Here is an 18,556-nt window from a genome sequence, read left to right as displayed (position 1 = left end):
TGCGAGGATTCCCGGTGTGCCCCGCCGCGGTGGCTCAGTGGTTAGGGCGCTCGACTACTGATCCGGAGTTCCCGGGTTCGATCCCGACCGCGGCGGCTGCGTTTTTATGGAGGAAAAACGCTAAGGCGCCCGTGTGCTGTGCGATGTCAGTGCACGTTAAAGATCCCCAGGTGGTCGAAATTATTCCGGAGCCCTCCACTACGGACCTATTTGTTACTTTCTTCTTTCACTCCCTCCTTTATCCCTTCCCTTACGGCGCGATTCAGGTGTCCAACGATATATGAGACAGATACTGCGCCATTTCCTTTCCACCAAAAACCAATTATTATTATTATTTTATTCCCGGTGTGTGCTTAGGCAGCGTCCCTTAGGTAGCCTCTTTCAAGGTGCGTTCTTTCGGAATGGCAGTTGAGCGTAGGCCTGTATCGCCGTTCTCGTTAGCTTCTTTAGCATCGGAACAAAGGCGATGGGCGTCGCATGTCGTTTTCACGTCGGGACTGTAATGAAAAAGGTTCATGTCATTTTCTTGCTTTTTTTTCAGGTAGAGAAAACTGGCTGTTGAATAGCAGAGCTTCGCTAGCTTGTGCATAAACGTGGTAGCACGTGCTTCTTGGTGAATAGGAAAACGCGAATAAACTGCCTTTCGTATGGAGGGAAAGTGCGGCGTAAAAGAGAGGGAAGGGTGGAAAAAAATGAAGAAAAACAGAGGTAGGAACTAGCGAAGAGTGGGCGACGGCGCCACTGTGCATATGCTTCTATAAGCTAGTCTGCGAAGGGGAGGAATTAGGAAAAAAAAAGATGCCATAAGAATACGAAGAGGGCTCGAATTAAGAGGAACCAGGCAGGGGGAAAAATATGCATAAAGTGTTGGTTATGAAATTGTCATGTTTCCCATTCCGAATACTGAAGCAAAGAAAATTTAGATGACTGAAGAATTCAGTGCAACTAAGGTGTATGTCTTTTGAAAAAGACATAGCGCTTGAAGACAGGACAGTGCAGAGACAAACGCAGGACGAGCGCTAACACATAAAATAGCCCGATGTAGAAGAAATGTAGAAGAAGGTGTATGTGAAGAAAGATTTCGCGGTTGTAGCTGCATCATCGAAAAACAAGGGAACGGGCCGATTCAAGGGTGGCAGTATGGGGAACCCTCAGAAGAAGCGATCCTCCGCGCACGAGATTTTTATTTCCTGAGGACACTGTGCCCTCTATCTATCGGCGATTCCTCGCCGAGAGGGCTCCACTTTTCATCCCCACTGCACCCTTTTGTTTTAACGCGCTTATGAATCAGTATGACGAGCAATGCACCAGCATACGAGAACGCTTAAGGTGGCGAGGCAGACATCTAACCCTAAAGGTTCGTCACCATGACAGAAAAAAAAGACAGGTCGTTCATTAAACCTGACGCGAGAAAGCTGCAATAGCATTTGCATTTGTCCTGGGTGATTTCTTCGGTCATCATCATCATCATCATCATCATCATCATCATCATCATCAACAACAACAACCTGAATACGCCCACTGCAGGGAAGGTGGAGGTGGGTCAAGATAAAGCCCCTCTATTGTCAGAATACGTCATGGAGGCGCTTTAGGTCAAGAGTGGCTCTGGGAGGCGGCTGGTGGGTTGTGGGTGGCGCAGCTGGCTTTCTCTCCTTCGTCGTTGAATTCGATTTCGCCTTCGATTTTGTACTGTATACTCGGGTGGGTGGATGGTGTGCGGCCCTTCTGGAGAGTGAAGGTGGATGCTGATGTGGTATTGAGGGGGATCAAGGATGTCGGTGGGTGGCGGTGGTCATACCCTTAGTTAAGGGTTTCCAGTGGGAAAGGGGGACGCTTCTGTAGGGTGAGGCTTCACTTACAGACGCTTAACACAGTTAACTCCAGCATTTTCGCCAAGCGCCACTGTTACTGCTATCAAAGCAATAAAGTCAGCGGAGATTTTGGGCCACTACAATTCCAGTCAATCTGCGACCACACCACGCTGGTGTGACCGCAAACGACCACATGAGTGCTTTGCGAGAAGCCTGCGTAGTCGCCGACTTTAACCCACTGCACTTGGAGACGATTTAAAGCGTGTGTTGCTGACCTTACGCGCGTCCTCGCCTCTATGCACGGCGTGCGCACCAAACGCGTGCACACACGCTTCAAGAGGCGTGCAGCGTACCAAAAGCAGGGGGCCAAAGGTCTGGAGTGCGACACGTTGAAGCTCTCGCTTGAGATAGCGGATAAAAATCCACGCACCCTTGTGACCAGAGCGCGCTTTCCTCCTCAGCTGGAGCGCCATGACCGTATATGTGTGTGTGTTCGTGTGTTGGCAGTTCGTGTGTTCTCAGCTGCAGCGAAAGAGCTTTTTGACGTCTTTTTTTTCATTTCCCTTCCGCTCGGATCCGAGCTCGCAGCGCTGCTTTCACACCAACGTGCCTCTATCGTTTCATTTCTACGTGTGCGTACACAACCGAACAGACAAAAGCGCGGATTCGGGCCGGGGAGTATCTCGGCGAGTTTTCATTTCACAAAAGAACGGGCCCCGAACCAGAGAAGATGGGGGCGGGGCTCTGGATGCGGCAGAAGATAAAGCGAGAGGAGGAAAGGAGGTGTGATGAGAGAAAGAGGCCGGAGAGCGTTGCTTCGGAGGAAAGCGTTAAGACTTTTCGTTTATTTTGCGAAGCGTCCGAGCGTTCCGCCTTCTTTCCACTTTTCGGTTGACGACGGTGACGGCGGGAATGACGCTCCGACGAGCGCACACACTCGCACTCCGCCCCCGAGCGCTTCCAAAGCGCATCCAGGCGAGAGCCGCTTCTCTGCGCTCCGTGGCGCGACTCGCGAGAGCTCCTCAGCTGAGCCGCTCGAGCCTCGGCTGAGCCCCCTCATCTTTGTTTTCTTAGCGCCGCGCTTCCTTCTTGTTTGTTTCGCTGCCCCAAGGCGTCTTCGCCACGTGCGGCGCCCAGAGGCGAAAGAAGAGAGCGTCTCCGCTCGCGTTCGTTCACGCGTGCGCCGTTTTTGCATCGCGCGTCGCGGTGGACGCCGGAGCGTATGCAAATTAGGCGGCCCCCCGACTCTTGGAGCGGCTCGGCTGCTGCTCTAGCGTCGTCGCTGCCGTTCTGCTGACCGCGCGCACAGCGTGAACAAGCCGCGGCGGCCCGGAGCCGACAAGCCTTTCTTCTTCCGGCGAGCCTGTATCGAAGGAAACGGAAGCTGCCTCCCAAACTAGCGCGCGCCGCTGTCGCTGTGGGCATCGCCTTGTTTTCCGCCGGCCATCGCGCCTCGGTCGAGGACGGAGTGTGCACCCCCGCGCGCTCGTGTGGATAACTAGTCTTCTGCTGCGGCGCGTGTGCGTGATACGGCGGCCGCCTTTTCTGCTTCTGGCGCTCGCCTTCATCTTCTGCTCGGCCTGCAGCGGCGGTAAGTGCGCACTGTATAGCGTGTTCATGTGCGCTTTGCTTGTTTGTTTCACGCTTAACTTTCCGAGAGTTTTTAGGAAGCTGTTATATATTATTCTACCCACTGGCCTACTGTACTCTTTAGCGTGTTAATGTGCGGTTTGCTTGTGCGCGCGTCGTGAGTGGACTCTTGGACTTTTGTGCACTTCTGTGGCACGGGGTGGCTTATTCGTTCGTGTTTTGTTTCACGCTTAAATTCCCGAGAGTTTTTGAAGACGCTGTTATATATTATTCCACCCACTGCCCACGGTATGAAGCCTGGGTGCCAAGAAGGGCTTTGTGTTTTGGTTTGGTTTATATGGGTTTAACGTCCCAAAGCGACTCAGGCTATGAGAGACGACGTAGTGGAGGGCTCCGGAAATTTCGACCACCTGGGGTTCTTTAACGGGCATTGACATCGCACAGTACACAGGCCTCTAAAATTTCGCCTTCATCGAAATTCGACCGCCGCGGCCAGGATCAAACCCGCGTCTTTCGGGCCAGCAGCCGAGCGCCATAACCACTCGGCCACCGCGGCGGCTGTGGCTTTGTGTTCTGACTAGCTTGTGGCTGCCAAGAATACTGCGTACGATTCGGCGTTTGTTCGGGCTCACTGCCCCCCCCCCCCCCCCCCATTGCAGCTGTTTTGCTCTTGCAGATAGCCTCCGCAAATCGTGTCTGGTATGGGTTTTTTTATTTAACTCCTTGCATTGCAGTTCATCGTTACTAGCGAGAACACCTGGCCTTACGCCGGCCAGCGGAAGTGACTGTAGCTTTTTACCAGGTTACAATCAATTTTCCTCCGCCGAATGATACGACAAATTGTAAAAATTGTAATGAAATGTCACGCTCAGGTGCGTTTGTGAGTATACCGGTGATTCGTGTCTGCTCAGACAGCTACAAGCTTGTGACAATGAAATCAGTGCAGGATATCTGCTCTGCCCCCCCCCCCCCCTTTTTTTTTGTTTCATCGCTTTCATAGCTCTGCTGTGGGTCTGAATGCTTTCCACTCGGAGGTGTGTGGCGGAAGAAACCATGTGCGCCCGTTAATTGCTTGAGAGGCATCAGCTCCGCGGTGATCCAGGAGAGAATCAGGTGGTGGCTGAAAGAGTGTAATTACGCTGGAAAAAAAAAGGGCTATCAAGCACAAGGGCCTCTGAGACGTATCCAGCGCGTATCGAACATGCTTCAGATGCAACCGCGCTTCGTAAACACATGTAGTCCCCACGGTGTTCGCAGAGCCGACGACCTCCTGTCACTCACGGGTGAAACAAGTGTGTGCGACAGTTGGCAAGCTCTGCAGTTCAAGCGAAACGTGCAATCGGGGACAAAAGTCTCCAGGACGCGTGAGCGGCAGCCGAAGTCGATAGCTCCAGCTGTTGTCAGCCGGTAGCTCGAGGCCGAACTTGGGAGGTTGAAGTTGGGCTTACATGCTCTGATGTATGGTAGCCAAATGAGGAGACTGTTGGAAGTACGTGCACCCGCGTGCTCTTAAGTCGATTTTCGAGTATCCCGGCGACTTTTGTGCTCAACAGTGCGTTTCACTGGCAGGAAAAGGCAGGATGCTTTCACATATGACAAACTCACCTTGCAAGGCGCACATTGCACATTTCTAGTATCACATCAGAGCAAAAATAATTTGAACAGGAGTTGATGAGCTCAACTGCATGAGCTAAAGCAGTGAAATTGCATTTTCACGTTACGAAGCAACACCCAGAGTATGCCGTAACGAAGGTCTCCGGATTAACTTCAATTACCTGGGCTTCCATAATGTGTGCTTTAACACCTGTGTAAACGAGCGCTTTAGGATTTCGCATCAGCCTAAATTCAGCCGCCTCTATGGGGTTCTAGCCTGTGGACCCGTAATCAGTAGAGAACGCCGCAATCACTGAACCGCCATGGCCGGTAAAAAGTTTGCCATCCAGATCACTGGCGGCGAGTTTACTTCTGAGCGCGAGCACGTCATTTGAAACTCGGAAAGAGTATGCAAATTTAGTCGACCAAGCCTAAATATAGCTTCAAGCGACTGCGGTAAGCCCTCTTATCGGGGTCTTTATCGTTTTTTTTTCATGTGAACGGGAGGCTGCCTTATCACCACCTCAAATGGTGTGTGCGTGGCCTGAACGACTATTTCTGTGCCCATAAAGATTAACTTTGGGTCGTTTCCTTGCAAAGACTTCCGCCACTAATGAGCAGCCAGAAACGCGGTGTGCGTGTTTCGCGGTATGCTTGTTTAATTCATTTATCAAGAATCGTGGAGTGAACTCTGATTAGAAGCATTAGATACGCGGGCCCATGTTTAGTGAGGGCTTCTAGAGGCGCCAGGAAGTTAGCTTCGTACAACATAATCGTAAGGCCTCCAGCGTTAAGCACGCCTATCGTGCCAAACGATAACGGCCTGTTTTGTTCGTCCTGGGTCTTCCCCAAGCGTGTTTAAATTTAGCGCCCGTTTTGACGTTGCAAATAAACACACGGGACTGTCGCAGAGAGCCACGGAGGTTCCTTCAAAAGTGAAACGCAGCCAAGACGCAACAACCGCGTAAGATATAAAGACGAGAAAACAATTTATTCGGGCCTCTAAACTGGTCCCGGCGCATCTGCTCCGCAAACAGTTGACAGCTTCGAGGAGTGACCGACCTTGAAAAAGACGATACGAGAGAGAGGGGGAGGGAGAGGGAAAGGGTCACATAGGCGATCTCTTATCTCGGCTGACAGGGCAGCGGCGCCGTCGCATATCGCTGCTTGCATCTGGTGGCGGGCGGCGGGTACTTTACGCCTGGTTCAGCGGTCGCAGATGCCCAGCCTCACGACACGTCGCACCAGCCCAGTCTGTACCCCCCCCCCCTTTCTTTACCTTTCTAATGTGACATAATGGCAAGAGAAAAAAAAAAGAGCGTAGTTATATGATATATCGGGTTTGGCAGCGAAAGTGGCTCTGAGTTGGTTCGCGGGTCCCGAGCCCGTCCAGCAGGTGCTCAACCCGCGTACAGTGTGAAAGCTGTTTTCCGCATGGAATATTAAGAGCTCATACGCTCGTGTCTTATTTCCGTTCACCTCCGGTGAAAGGGAAATTGATGACGAGGGAGGGGCGGGGTCAGGAAAGCCAGTTTCGGGAAAGGATGGCTCCTTCTCTGCGGTTTCTGGGTAGGGTTCATCGCGCGTCGTCACGAAATTGGATGAACTCGGGGATTTTGCTCCGGTGGGTCCAACGAAAGGAGGGCCTCTGTGAAGAGTTGATACTACTGTACGGTCAGTCCGAAGTGGTTATCCACTTTATTCAGAGTCTGTTGCGAAATTTCGATTTGTGTGCAAGGGTGCACTGTACTGACGTCCGCCATTTTATGGTGCGTAAGAAGTTCAAGGGGGTTTATTGGTGCGCGGAATACAATGCCGTCCGGCGGCGAAATGCGTAAGCGACTTTCTTCTGGACTGGTGAAGGGGCAGGGAGGAGGGGGAGGGGGTGACTCTATTTTTCGCATATCCCCGTCAGACGCCACGAACATTAAAACACACATTCCGCCTTTACGCTATTTTTACAACGCATCACTTCTGCACCCTTAGTGCTATTTAAAGTCAGTGTGCTCACTGTACTTCCACGTAGACGCTTTTTCTAGAATTGTGTAGCAATAGAGGCGCTATAAGCAGCCTTCCAAGTTGGTTTCTTTGCCTAAATCAGATTCCTGCTCTTATCGGCCAAATAACTCCCAAGTTCCTCGTGCCTTCCTATGGAATTATTAATAATTTTGATTTCAGTATGCATTCTGTCGTGGCTGTATTTAGTTAAATATACGTCATAAGACGGTGGTACGTGCTTCTTTAGGCGCAAAGGTCCGTAACAGAGTAGAAGGAAACTCACAAAAGAATCACTGCAGGGCCCAACCGCTGCAAAACTTACTGTCGGCTTTCGTCGGAACACTGAGGCTTCAGAAAGTGTATATGAATTAGCGCTGGCAAGCCGAGCTTTTGCTCAGGTCTGGCGAGGATATAATATTTACCGAGGAAATATCGACTCGCCCATTAAGTGCAGGACTCACCCTGTTTTCTCTCTCTTAACGTATGTCCAAAATACGCCGGCGCAATTCCAGGTGATATCACCCACATGCTGTTCTGATTGCAGCCTCAAAGATAGCGTGCGTTCTTAGTTGAGGCCGACGACTAATATATCCTATCCCGTAGCCTGTAGTATATGTCCTGTAACTGAGAGTGAGTTAAGCATGAAGCGCAATGAAGGTCGGCCTACATTTGCTTATCTTATCGCCATCATCCCCTCCGGCCTTTTCACTATGGATTATTGGTCCTTAATGACTCTTCGCACCCACCGCACGCGGCAACACCTTCCCAGAGCGCATGCTAACAGCGGTGATCTATCGGGTGGTCGAAGGTTCGTGTCCCATTCACAGTGATGCTCGGTTTTCTTTGCCTCGCAGCGCGTGCCTTTTGGCCGACTCGGCTCATTCATCAGCGGTGACTGAGGGCAGTAGCTAAGCGTCTTTAAAGACGCGTACTTAAAGATGCTTAGCTACTGCCCTCAGTCACCCCTGATGAAGGAGCCGAGTCGGCTTCGAAACGTTGGGTTAAAGTTAAAATTTTAGGTTGGAGTTGTGCAGTTTATTATAAGTCTTCAAACCCAACCAGACAGGCAAATCTGTCAAAATGTTTAGCTTTCAAGCATAATTTTGCATTATAAGCCGTTGGATCAGTGTTTGGCAGAGAAACATCAGCAAGCCTGACGGATGTATACTTTGATTGCGAGCCGAAGTACAGCGTCACACTTCATCGGGATCTTTTCGGCACTGTTTCCTCTTCACTCGCCGGAAACATTGCTAAACCACAGCACTTGGAGAGAATCTTACGCAGTGGGAGCTGAGAGGCCGCCTTGCGCTCTTTGTTCGCTTGTCTTGGCTTTAACCGAAATATGCCTTTGTCACGAAGTGTTAGTCTCTCAGTTTACAATTACTAGAAATTCTGTCGAAATGAACCGGTCGTTCTAAAAAAAAAACTATTTTACTCCTCCTGTCGTTTTTTTTTCTTCGGCTAAGCCGTTGCAAGGGCACAGCCACTATATGGCGAGCAGCTTCTGAGCGCACAAGTTCGAGGTTCGAATCCCGACCGCAGCTGCCGCATTTCGATTAAGGCGAAATGCAGCAATGACCCTTCGTAGCTTCGGTGCACGTTACCCCGTCGGATAAAACTTACCCGCAACCTTTCGCTGTGGCATCCCGTGCAGCATAGTGTGTTGTTTAACATGCAAACTCCGCTTTTTTGTTTGATTTTTTGCTTTTATGACTGCAAACTTTCTGAAACCCCGGCGAAAGCGATTTTGCGCGGCGGCTGCGTTTTTATGGAGGAAAAACGCTAAGGCGCCCGTGTGCTGTGCGATGTCAGTGCACGTTAAAGATCCCCAGGTGGTCGAAATTATTCCGGAGCCCTCCACTACGGCACCTCCTTCTTCCTTTATTCTTTCACTCCCTTCCTTATTCCTGCCCTTACGGCGCGGTTCAGGTGTCCAACGATATATGAGACAGATACTGCGCCATTTCCTTTCCCCCAAAATCAATTATTATTATTATTATTATTATTTTTATTATTATTATTATTATTATTATTATTATTATTATTATTATTATTATTATTATTATTATTATTATTATTATTATTATTATTATTATTATTATTATTATTATTATTATTACGGCAGACGCGTTTCTGCTGTTACAACCGGAAATAAATTTCTGTTCTGGCTTTAATCCACTATTTATAGTGGGCACGAAACGAAGCCATTGCATAGGGTGCGCTGTCGCGCGGGAACAGAGAATTCTTGCCCTCTTAAGACAATCTGGTGCATAGAAACCTGCGGAAATCGACCGGAATTGGCTCAAACCATTGCGTCGCAAGTTTCCGTCAAACGCTCTGGACAAGTCCATTCAGAGCATTGCCTGCCGCTTGAAATATTGATACCACTCTGTCAGCTGCCCGAAGACTGCTTTTCTTTATCTCGAAGTTTTCTTCACGGTTGAAAACCCGCTCTATTTTAGCGGTGGAGGGGAAGGGAGGGACGAGGGTGCGAAGAAATCGACAACGCCGAACTCGGCGCGACCGTACTCCACTTATTTTGCGCGACAGAAGCACCCGCCTAACGAGGGCTCACAAACACCCATACACGCAAGCGCACGCGCGCGGAACGACTTAAAAACGAGACCAGCGTCAGACGCGGGGAGGAGCACCCGAGTCAGCTAACCCGCGTAACCGCCGCTCACAGAGCGGTGGCTAGTATTCAGCCGCGGCGCATCAAGCCGAAGCTCTACATGAAACACGCCAAGACGTGCTCTTAACCACCGCAGGAACGAAGCCCAACAGGGAACAGTAACGCAACAAGAGACGCGACTAACTTTACTCGACCAACGACATCGTGTCTGACTACAGCGCTCGCGAGCTTTTGCCGTTGTGACAGCAGCTGTGGGGCGTATACTGGGGCGCGTGCCTGTTGTTCGGTGGATCGGTGGCTCGATCTAGCCTTATTTATGAAGCGGCTTTCTTGTTGCAAGAAGCAACTGAATCAGCGTTTGACCTCCGAGCCTGTTGTATGATCTTCTTAGAGGGAAAATGGAGTCCAATTCTTACTGCTTGCATTTTCTGTTTGCTCACCACTGGCAATATTAGGTTGTTTTCCTGTATCTGTGTATTATTTTTACCTGAAATATTGTTCACACGCTGTCGGCATACAAATGTTGACCTGTTTTCACACACTTCTGTGTGCAGCGCTTCTACCGCGGTCCTGGGGTTATTGAGACTAAAAATTATCACAGAGTGCGGCGTTAGGTACGTAAGATCAGATCTCACACTTAGAGGAGCGATTTGCTCTCGATAATCCATACATTTCAGGTCACCGTATTTCATTTGCCTATACACTCTAGGAAGTTTTCGTAGAAAATTTTCCGCCGTACCGCTGAGAGAGATGGAAAACATATTCGAGTCGTAAATGCGACGCGTGTCGGCGCTCCCTGCGATAAAGGTTATCCCGCCTCGCGCGTTTCGTCTCGGTTTCGGAGAGTGTGGCCAGTCTCAGCCTTAAATTGATCAGGAGTCGAATCCACGCAGCTTCTTCGCAGTCAGTAAAGGCTTCGTGATCGGCTTGTGTCGTAGCTATGTCGGCCAGGGCTCGCTGGTGCACAGACCAGGCTACCACATATACGAACGCCGTTGTGAGTCCGGCCGTTGCAATACCTGACTTAACGAATAGCGTTCGGGAATTGCGAGTAGAAAAGCACAGCTATAACTTAACGCGTAGCAAGTTTTCCAACAATGAAGTCCGACACTGAATTTTGAGTAGAATGCGATAAAAAAAGCAAAAGCAACGGTGTGAAACCATGCCACGCTTTTGCCTAAACAGCTTTCCCATAACCGGTCAGTCACCTATTGGACGATATGCATGCGGAGTTCGCAGGCACGCAACGTATTTGGCGTATACGCAGTGTTTCGGAGACGTGACACGTTAAAACCGGACCAGCTATGCCTTCCGCGACCGCGTGTTCGAACGGGGAATTTAATTCGGCCTGGCAGCCCACAGCCCCGCGCTTCAGTAAGCGGGTCAGGTTCGGGCGGGAGGGCGTGGGACGTTGTGCGCCTCCCCCCTGCCGTATACGCGGACGTGGCGAGCAAAGTCGTCGACGTGACCCGGTTGTCGCTCAGGAATTTCGGGCCTGGTGGGCCGAGTTATTGACGCCTGTCGCAGTCACCGTGCACTGCAGCGCCAGGGGTCGCGCATGGACGGAGGCAGTCTCCGCAGGGGAGCTGCTACACCGACGATCTGTGCGCTTGTACACGCGAGGACAGTGTTCGGCATTGTTGCATGTGGTCGTGTCCAGGCACAGTGCTTTGGGCATGCTTGTGCGATTTAGTTTTGTGCCATAGCCATCAGTAACTTTACTCGGTGCCTCTACGGCGTTGACAGGGTGTGTTTGTGTTTGGCAGCAGCTTCTTTTTCTTCTTCCTTGCTGGAAAGAAAGTGGCGGAATACCGTCGGCACAGTGCGGGGGCAACGATTAGGATGCAGAGATCTAAATCAGCTGTGAGTAAAGAGATATTGGCTACTACTGCCTTGGCACGCTGCTTATATTGCACCGTTTCATTCCCGCCACTGTACTTCCATGCATTCATTGCTGCCGCCGCGGTGGCTGAGTGGTTACTGCGCTCGGCTGCTGGCCCGAAGGACGCGGGTTCGATCCCGGCCGCGGCGGTCGAATTTCGATGGAGGCGAAATTCTAGAGGCCCGTGTACTGTGCGATGTCAGAACACGTTAAAGAACCCCAGATGGTCTAAATTTCCCGAACCCTTCACTACGGCGTCTCTCATAGCGTGAGTCGCCTTGGGACGTTAAACCCCCCTAAACGATAAACCTTTTCCCAGAATCAGCGGAACGTTTAGACTCCGTTGATTTTGAGGGGGGAAAAAAGGCGCATAACTGGCTCCCTGGCTCAGTGGACACCTCAACCGCGCTTTCAGATGCGTGGCGGTGGTGTCCACTTGCAAAAAAAACATGCTTTCGCACTGTATTTCGTACTCGTCTATGCTAAGCCGCCGGCCATTTCTCCGTGAACATTTCTTGGAAGAAGTTTGAACGTTGATGTGGGGACGCAACTGCAACGTATTATAGCGTGTGACCTTAAAGGAGCACGGAAGCCACGCGCGTACTCGTATCTGCGGAGCGTCTAGAAGCCGCTTTTCGCGGATCTGTCTCTGGACGGACTGACCATGCGTGTCAAGTTTCGCGGGTCTCTTCATGTGCGGCCGCTGATTGCAGACGCGTTTGAAACAAGCCACGATGCAGCAAGGCGTACACGCCGTGGTCCGAGACAGATACAGATACAGGCACTTGAATTACATTCGAGTTGCGCCTTCTCGTCTGTCATTCTGTGAACTTCCTCCTGGGGCTCACGTTCAAGACACTTATCGGAGGGCCGTCGTGCACTGTCAAAAACAAATTCCTGCAAGCAGTAGCGGCTCTGGGGGCACGAAAAACTCGCAGCATGTTTGCGATTCTCGGTAACACGAATGGAGAGGGCAGCTGAGTCAGCATATTAGTCGTCCACAGGTGCGGTATGCTGCCTATGGCTGCCGATTGCAAGCATGGAGCAACCAGGCGGAACTGGCTGAAATCAGCGTTAGCGAACGCTACTTGCAGGCTCATCTGTCCAATCCGAGTCATTCCCCCTCGTCCCCTCGTACATCAACTTCAACCTTCAGCATTCAGCCTTCAGCATTTCAGAGCGTTCGTCAAAGCGAAGCGTGGATCGAATTAGCACCGTGGTTTGTGGTACACATTAGTTCCTGCGTCAAGGCGCGCGCTTACTGGCCTCGAGGATCATCCACTGACTGCTAAGCGCTGGCATCTTTTGTGGGGGCAGGTCTGCACTCGTATCTGTCGTCTGTAAAAACATGTTCATTTTCACACCATAAGTGGTGAGATTGGCATCTCCGTTAAACTTTTTCTTTAGGCGAGTTGGTGCATATCGATCTTGTAACAAGTTTTAGCGCAAACACACACAGAGCACGAGAAACACGACACACAGAGGTTGGGAGAAGCCGTCGTATTTATTCACTCTGCTCGGCGAAGAATAGTCTTCGAGGAGAAACACAAATGGAGCTGTGCAAATTTTCAATGTTATACACCTTGTCTTTTTTTTTTTTTCTATGAAAGAGCGCTGAGTGGTCAAGAGACGACGCTGCGTGACGCTCGGTGCGCTAACGCGAATCACGTGTTCAGAAGTGTGTACAAAGTGTGTGCAGCTTCAGTGAAAGGCCTGCATCTTGTTCCTTCTCTAAACGCACGTCAGCGCCTGTTCGTGCAGCTGCTCCCGTCTTCCTTGTCTCGGCGCCGATCTCTAGCAGAGCTCTAGTATGCTTTTGGTGTACGTACGCTCGATGGGCACCCAAACGAGACAGTCGAATCGTATGAAAGAAGTTACGTCAGATAAGCGCCAGAGCCTAGAGGATCTATAAAAGTAATGCACCGTCCTTCGATTCCGCCGGTGCTGTTCAGATAAGGAGCGCCTTGAGCCTGTCGGCAACGCGGCAGTTGCTGCATGTTCCCACTCTAGCGTGACTATTCAAGTAAAGGCGAATGGGCTGCTTCCTGGCTTGACAATGTCCGAGACTCTGCACTGCACATGTATTTGGCGCGCCATGTCTTGTCCAGTGCACATGAGAATGTTCACAGAATGTGCCCATTGTAGCTAACACGCCCTTATTTGTACAGTTATTCGGCTCTGGTTGCATCGCTTCAAGGCGTTTAATGTCTTACGTACACCAGCAGTCGCGTGGTCTGTAGAAAATGAAGGGAATACTTTGCAACGCAGTTATCCCGATCTAATGGCGTGAGTTCCGCGCGTTGATTTTACCTGGAGTGGTTTTGACCTGTTATAATGCCGAATTCTCGTTAAGCGAACATAAATAAGATTACTGTAAGGATAAAGCTCAAAAAGATTCAGCCGCCGCGGTGGCTGAGTGGTTACGGCGCTCGGCTGCAGCTGGCCCGAAAGACGCGGGCTTGATCCCGGCCGTGGCGGTGGAATTTCGATGGAGGCGAAATTCCAGAGGCCCGTGTACTGTGCGATGTCAGTGCACGTTAAAGAACCCCAGGTGGTCGAAATTTCCGGAGCCCTTCACTACGCTGTCCTTCATAGCCTGAGTCACTTTGGGACGTTAAACCCCCATAAAACCAAAAAGATTAAGCTTCCCCCCCCCCCCCCCCCCTTAAACTCATAGCTCTTCAACTGGCCTGTGCAAGAGAGGAAACACTGGACGGTCTCGTCGAATCTTCTCTCGACATGCTGTACGCGCCTTCTCGCTGTGTGTGTGTGCGTGTGTGTGTGTGTGTGTGTGTGTGTGTGTGTGTGTGTGTGTGTGTGTGTGTGTGTGGGTGTGTGTGTGGGTGTGGGTGTGTGTGTGTGTGTGTGTGTGTGTGTGTGTGTGTGTGTGTGTGTGTGTGTGTGTGTGTGTGTGTGTGTGTGTGTGTGTGTGTGTGTGTGTGTGTGTGTGTGTGTGTGTGTGTGTGTGTGTGTTCGCTCGCGCACCGATTGTCGTTCAGCTCAAGCCAGTGGACAGGCCCGTGCAATTTCCTTTCCATTCTTCTTTCAGTCACAACTGCATAAATCGGTTGTTAGCTGCACGTCCTGCCTATCTCTCTCTGTGCAGTGGCATTTTTTGCGAAAATCCTTATGGCATTACAAGGAGCAAACCAACCAGCCCGACAACTGTTGCTGCTGAATTTCTAACTCTAATTTTGCTATGCCCCATCAATCGCTCCTCATAGAGATTGATGCAGTGAACTGTCGTTAAAAAACGCAATAAATAAAATGGGATTCTTGAAAAAAAAGTAGTAAAACAATAATAGGGGCCATTTGAGGATCAAGCCAGCCCAGCTTGCAGCGCCAGATAGCTGCGTATCATCACACTGCGCCGATGCTTCCTTTTTTTACGCGTCTTTTGAATGCATGGCAGTGCGCCTGGATTCAGCTACCAAAGCAATGGTGCCGCAGCTCGGTCGAGCGCTCTTTCATCCACAGTTTGTAAATAGGCCACCTCGGATTTCCTGTTCACACTTTCTATACTCGCGGAGACCTGTCATGGCTGTAAGGCATGGCTACAAATGCATCTGTGTTTCTCTTGGCGACAAGAGCCTAGCTGGGGCCATAATGGCAGCAACACAGGCATTTAGATAATTATAATAATTTATTTCCAATAAATTGGAAAACTGGTTTTAAGATGGACGCCTCTGCGATTTTCATCCTTATATAGATGCTGCTTAATGAATTAAGGTACCTAGGCGCTTAATACACGATTAACGGAATGAACGTTTCATGTGGCCGCCTTTAAGTGTGGCGTGGCTAACATGTCTTGCTGTGTAAAATGCGCGCGTAGGGTGACTACTATCAGTGACGCTTCCATGAGAATAAAAATAAAAAGCAAACTCCGCTGGATTGGTTAACGCTGTTTTCACTGACGCCAACTACTAAATTTTTGGGTTTTCTAAAAGGTTTATTTCCGTCGGCATTTTATGTGAAGAGCATTTGTTCAGTCGGAAAATTGTCCTCTGTCTCTAAATGAGTGAATTTCCTGCTTAAATAAGTCCTCAGACGAAACTAAGTTAGGCGTCGTTAAAATTTAGAGCCTGAAGTGCGCTAGGAGTTGACTTGTGAGCAAGCACGACAGTTAACGAATAACACGTTATTATAAACTTTCAGATGTCACCACCTTCACCATGCAGTAAGTCCAATGTTTCCCAAAATCCTTCCTTTTTGCGAACCTCAGCGCGCTTTCGTTGGTGCTCTCCAGGTTTTCGAATGGAGCGTTTGTTCCATGTTTGTATTTCATTTCGTTTTTGCGTGACTGTATTCTGCTAGAGTTTGAAATGAATCGGTACTCGTATACATGACTTCTTCCTCCCAACATTCCTCTCATGTAACTCTAGACAGGCCCTTCTTGGCGCATTAATAAAGAAGATATCATGAACAGGTCTGCCCCGAGAATCTGCCCATTGGTCTTCCCCGAGAATCTCCGCGCCAATTAACGGACTGAAATGCAAAGTCAGGAAGTAAGTGGGCGAAAGCGTAGCTCCTCGAGGAGCGGGGATTTCCGCAAGCTGTACCGCTATCGGGAACAACTCGGTCGCCTCGTTGTCCGGTGGAAGCGCTGCACTCCTTGGTCGCAGAGAGACGCGTTGGATTTATCGGCCGGGCAGTTTCCTGGAAACGCCCGCTTCGGCGCGGCAGTGCAGTCGAGTAATCAGAGCTGTCGCAGTGTTTGAAAAAACAGCAACGGCTTCTATTCCAGATCCGATCATTTTTCCTCTTCTTGGAAGTACGCAGGACGTCACGATTTACAGACTGATTGCATTCATTTAGTCTTGCTTTCGTGTCGAGGGCTGGGTTGGTAAAAAGAAAACGATGCAAATAGCCTCCATTTGCTGCGTCGCGGCTGTCTACCGCGAACTTCATAAATCAATCTATCTACAATAGCGTATCCCCCTTCCTTTCTTCTTTTTCTTTCCGGGCCCTCACTGCGTTGGAGGAAAAAGCGTCTCGTGCAGCTGCCGCTGGTATATCCAAAAGAAGTTCGAGCCACGATTGAAGTGGCATGCGTGCGTCGCCTTTTTTTTTCTCTTGCATGAAGAATGAAGAACTTCCGCCTGCGACAGTCCTGATATGACCATGCATGTCGGAACTACAGAATGAATCTCAAGTCTGTACAAGGTTCTGTGCACTCTGTTCGCTTCATGTGCTCATGAAATTTTTATTTTCAATACGCGCACTTTGATTTCCATGGGCGAGGCAGTAGTGTTACGCTACAGGTATCTGAATACGATGCTACCCTGATGTGATTGAGCGCCCGGCGTAACGGTTTGGCACGAGCTTGCTAGTATAAGCTTTGTGTGGACGGAACTATCGATAGCGGACTTTGCTGGAGCGCAAGCGTCATCGTAATAAAGTATTCTCGCACGAATCTCGCGTCCGTAAAGGCTGCGGGAATAAGAATTGAATAGCATGGCGGGGGGTGCCCGCCTAGCCAAAGTAGTAACCTATTTTTATGTACTTCTGCACCAGTGTATGCTTTTACTTCATATTTTTCAATGTAATAGGTTAAAATTAATTCTTGCCAGACACTGCAGCTATGAAAAAGATCAATCACAAATTTGGAGAGAGCGTTGTACGAAATCCCAACAACGTAAATATTCATGCTCTGGATTACTGTTCATGCCATAAGGATTGTCTACATAGGTCCGCATAGATGTATGCAGTATGAAGGTGGCTAGAGACACAATCATACTGAGCACAAGTGCGCTGAACCCACCCATGCAGACCCTACACCATGGATGATGCGTGCTAGTACTTCTTTACCCGCTCCCTTTCTTTGTGGGTGTTTCACGTCACAACTCTTGGGATAAGTTGACGGCTCATACTGCATAAACCTGCTGCCTATGCTGTCGAGTCGCTCCAAAAGTAAACGAAATGTGGAACTCCTCTTTGGCGCGGAAATGCTCTACAGAAACGCTCGCACGCAAACGTTATATGTCAGTTAGATTCCACAAGGTCGCTCCTCTGTACGTTTTCCTGTCACACCCACGTTCTGCTCACTTCTAACGGCACTTGTGCACACGTCTAAAAAGCACTCACAAGTTCCAGCAGGATGCAAGAATGTTGCTACATAGATTCATGGGAATGAAGGGCGTCTCACTTGGCTTCCACATTCAGTGTCGCCTTCTTGCTCAACAGCGTATACGATTAGCTTCGCCTGAGGAAGCACGGCTGCCTTCATAACCGACGTTTTCCAAGAAATTTCAACCCTCGTTTTCGCAAGCATGATCTGGTGGAGCAAATAAGACAAAAAAAACCTTACTTTTACCTTCACCAAAAACAAAATACAAGGTCACAGAGTCGAGTACCGGCTTTGAAGCCCTCATTCAGGTTAGGGCGAAATGCAAAAACGCCTGTTTTTCCAATTAGCTGTGCGATGCCAGAGTGCGCATTTAAGATTTCCAGGAGGACGAAATTATACCGGTCCTCTCTACACAACGTCCCTCGAAGGTCACGTGTAGCCCCGAAACCCTCAAGTTACGCCATGCCATGCCATGCAGTACCATGCAGTGTCCTACATTATTGTACCATACCATGCCATGCCGTGCAGTGCCATTCCGTGCAGTACCATGCCATGCAGTACAATGCCATGCAGTACTTTTCAGTGTCATACATTATTGTGCCACACCTCACCTCGCCTCGCCACGCCACGCCACTCCACTCCACTCCACTCCACGCCACGCCACGCCACGCCACGCCACGCCACGCCACACCACGCCACGCTCCACCACGCCACGTTCCACTCCACCACGCCACGTTCCACTCCACCACGCCAAGCTCCACTCCACCACGCCACTCTCCACCACACCACCACGCCACGCACCACTACATCACGCCACGCACCACTACATCACGCCACACTCCACTCCATCACGCCACACTCCACACCACCACTCCACCATTCACTCCACCATTCACTCCACCATTCACTCCACCATTCACTCCACCATTCACTCCACCACTCACACCACCACTCACACCACCACTCACACCACCACTCACACC

The 18,556-nt window shown here is 50.1% G+C and overlaps 2 protein-coding genes across 5 annotated transcripts in view; one reads left to right on the top strand and one right to left on the bottom strand.

The window, feature by feature from the left end:
- The window catches only part of LOC144129167 (LETM1 domain-containing protein 1), a 369,791-nt gene that overhangs the window by 278,481 nt on the left and 72,754 nt on the right, over positions 1-18,556 (bottom strand). The window lies entirely within an intron of this gene.
- Positions 1-18,556, top strand: part of LOC144129163 (glycoprotein 3-alpha-L-fucosyltransferase A-like) — a 113,706-nt gene that overhangs the window by 51,993 nt on the left and 43,157 nt on the right. The window contains exon 1 of one of the 4 annotated variants that reach the window (XM_077663119.1): positions 2,751-3,402. The exons of the other annotated variants lie outside the window; for them this stretch is intronic. The gene's annotated coding sequence lies outside the window, so the exon portion shown is untranslated. Of the gene's footprint in view, positions 1-2,750; positions 3,403-18,556 lie in introns of those variants that run through there. 4 annotated transcript variants of the gene reach the window in all.

The sequence above is a fragment of the Amblyomma americanum genome, chromosome 4 (assembly GCF_052857255.1).
Source record: "Amblyomma americanum isolate KBUSLIRL-KWMA chromosome 4, ASM5285725v1, whole genome shotgun sequence".
In the NCBI taxonomy this organism is placed as follows: Eukaryota; Metazoa; Arthropoda; class Arachnida; order Ixodida; family Ixodidae; genus Amblyomma; species Amblyomma americanum.
Note: the sequence above shows the minus strand (reverse complement) of the source record. Positions and strands in the feature narration are given on the sequence as shown.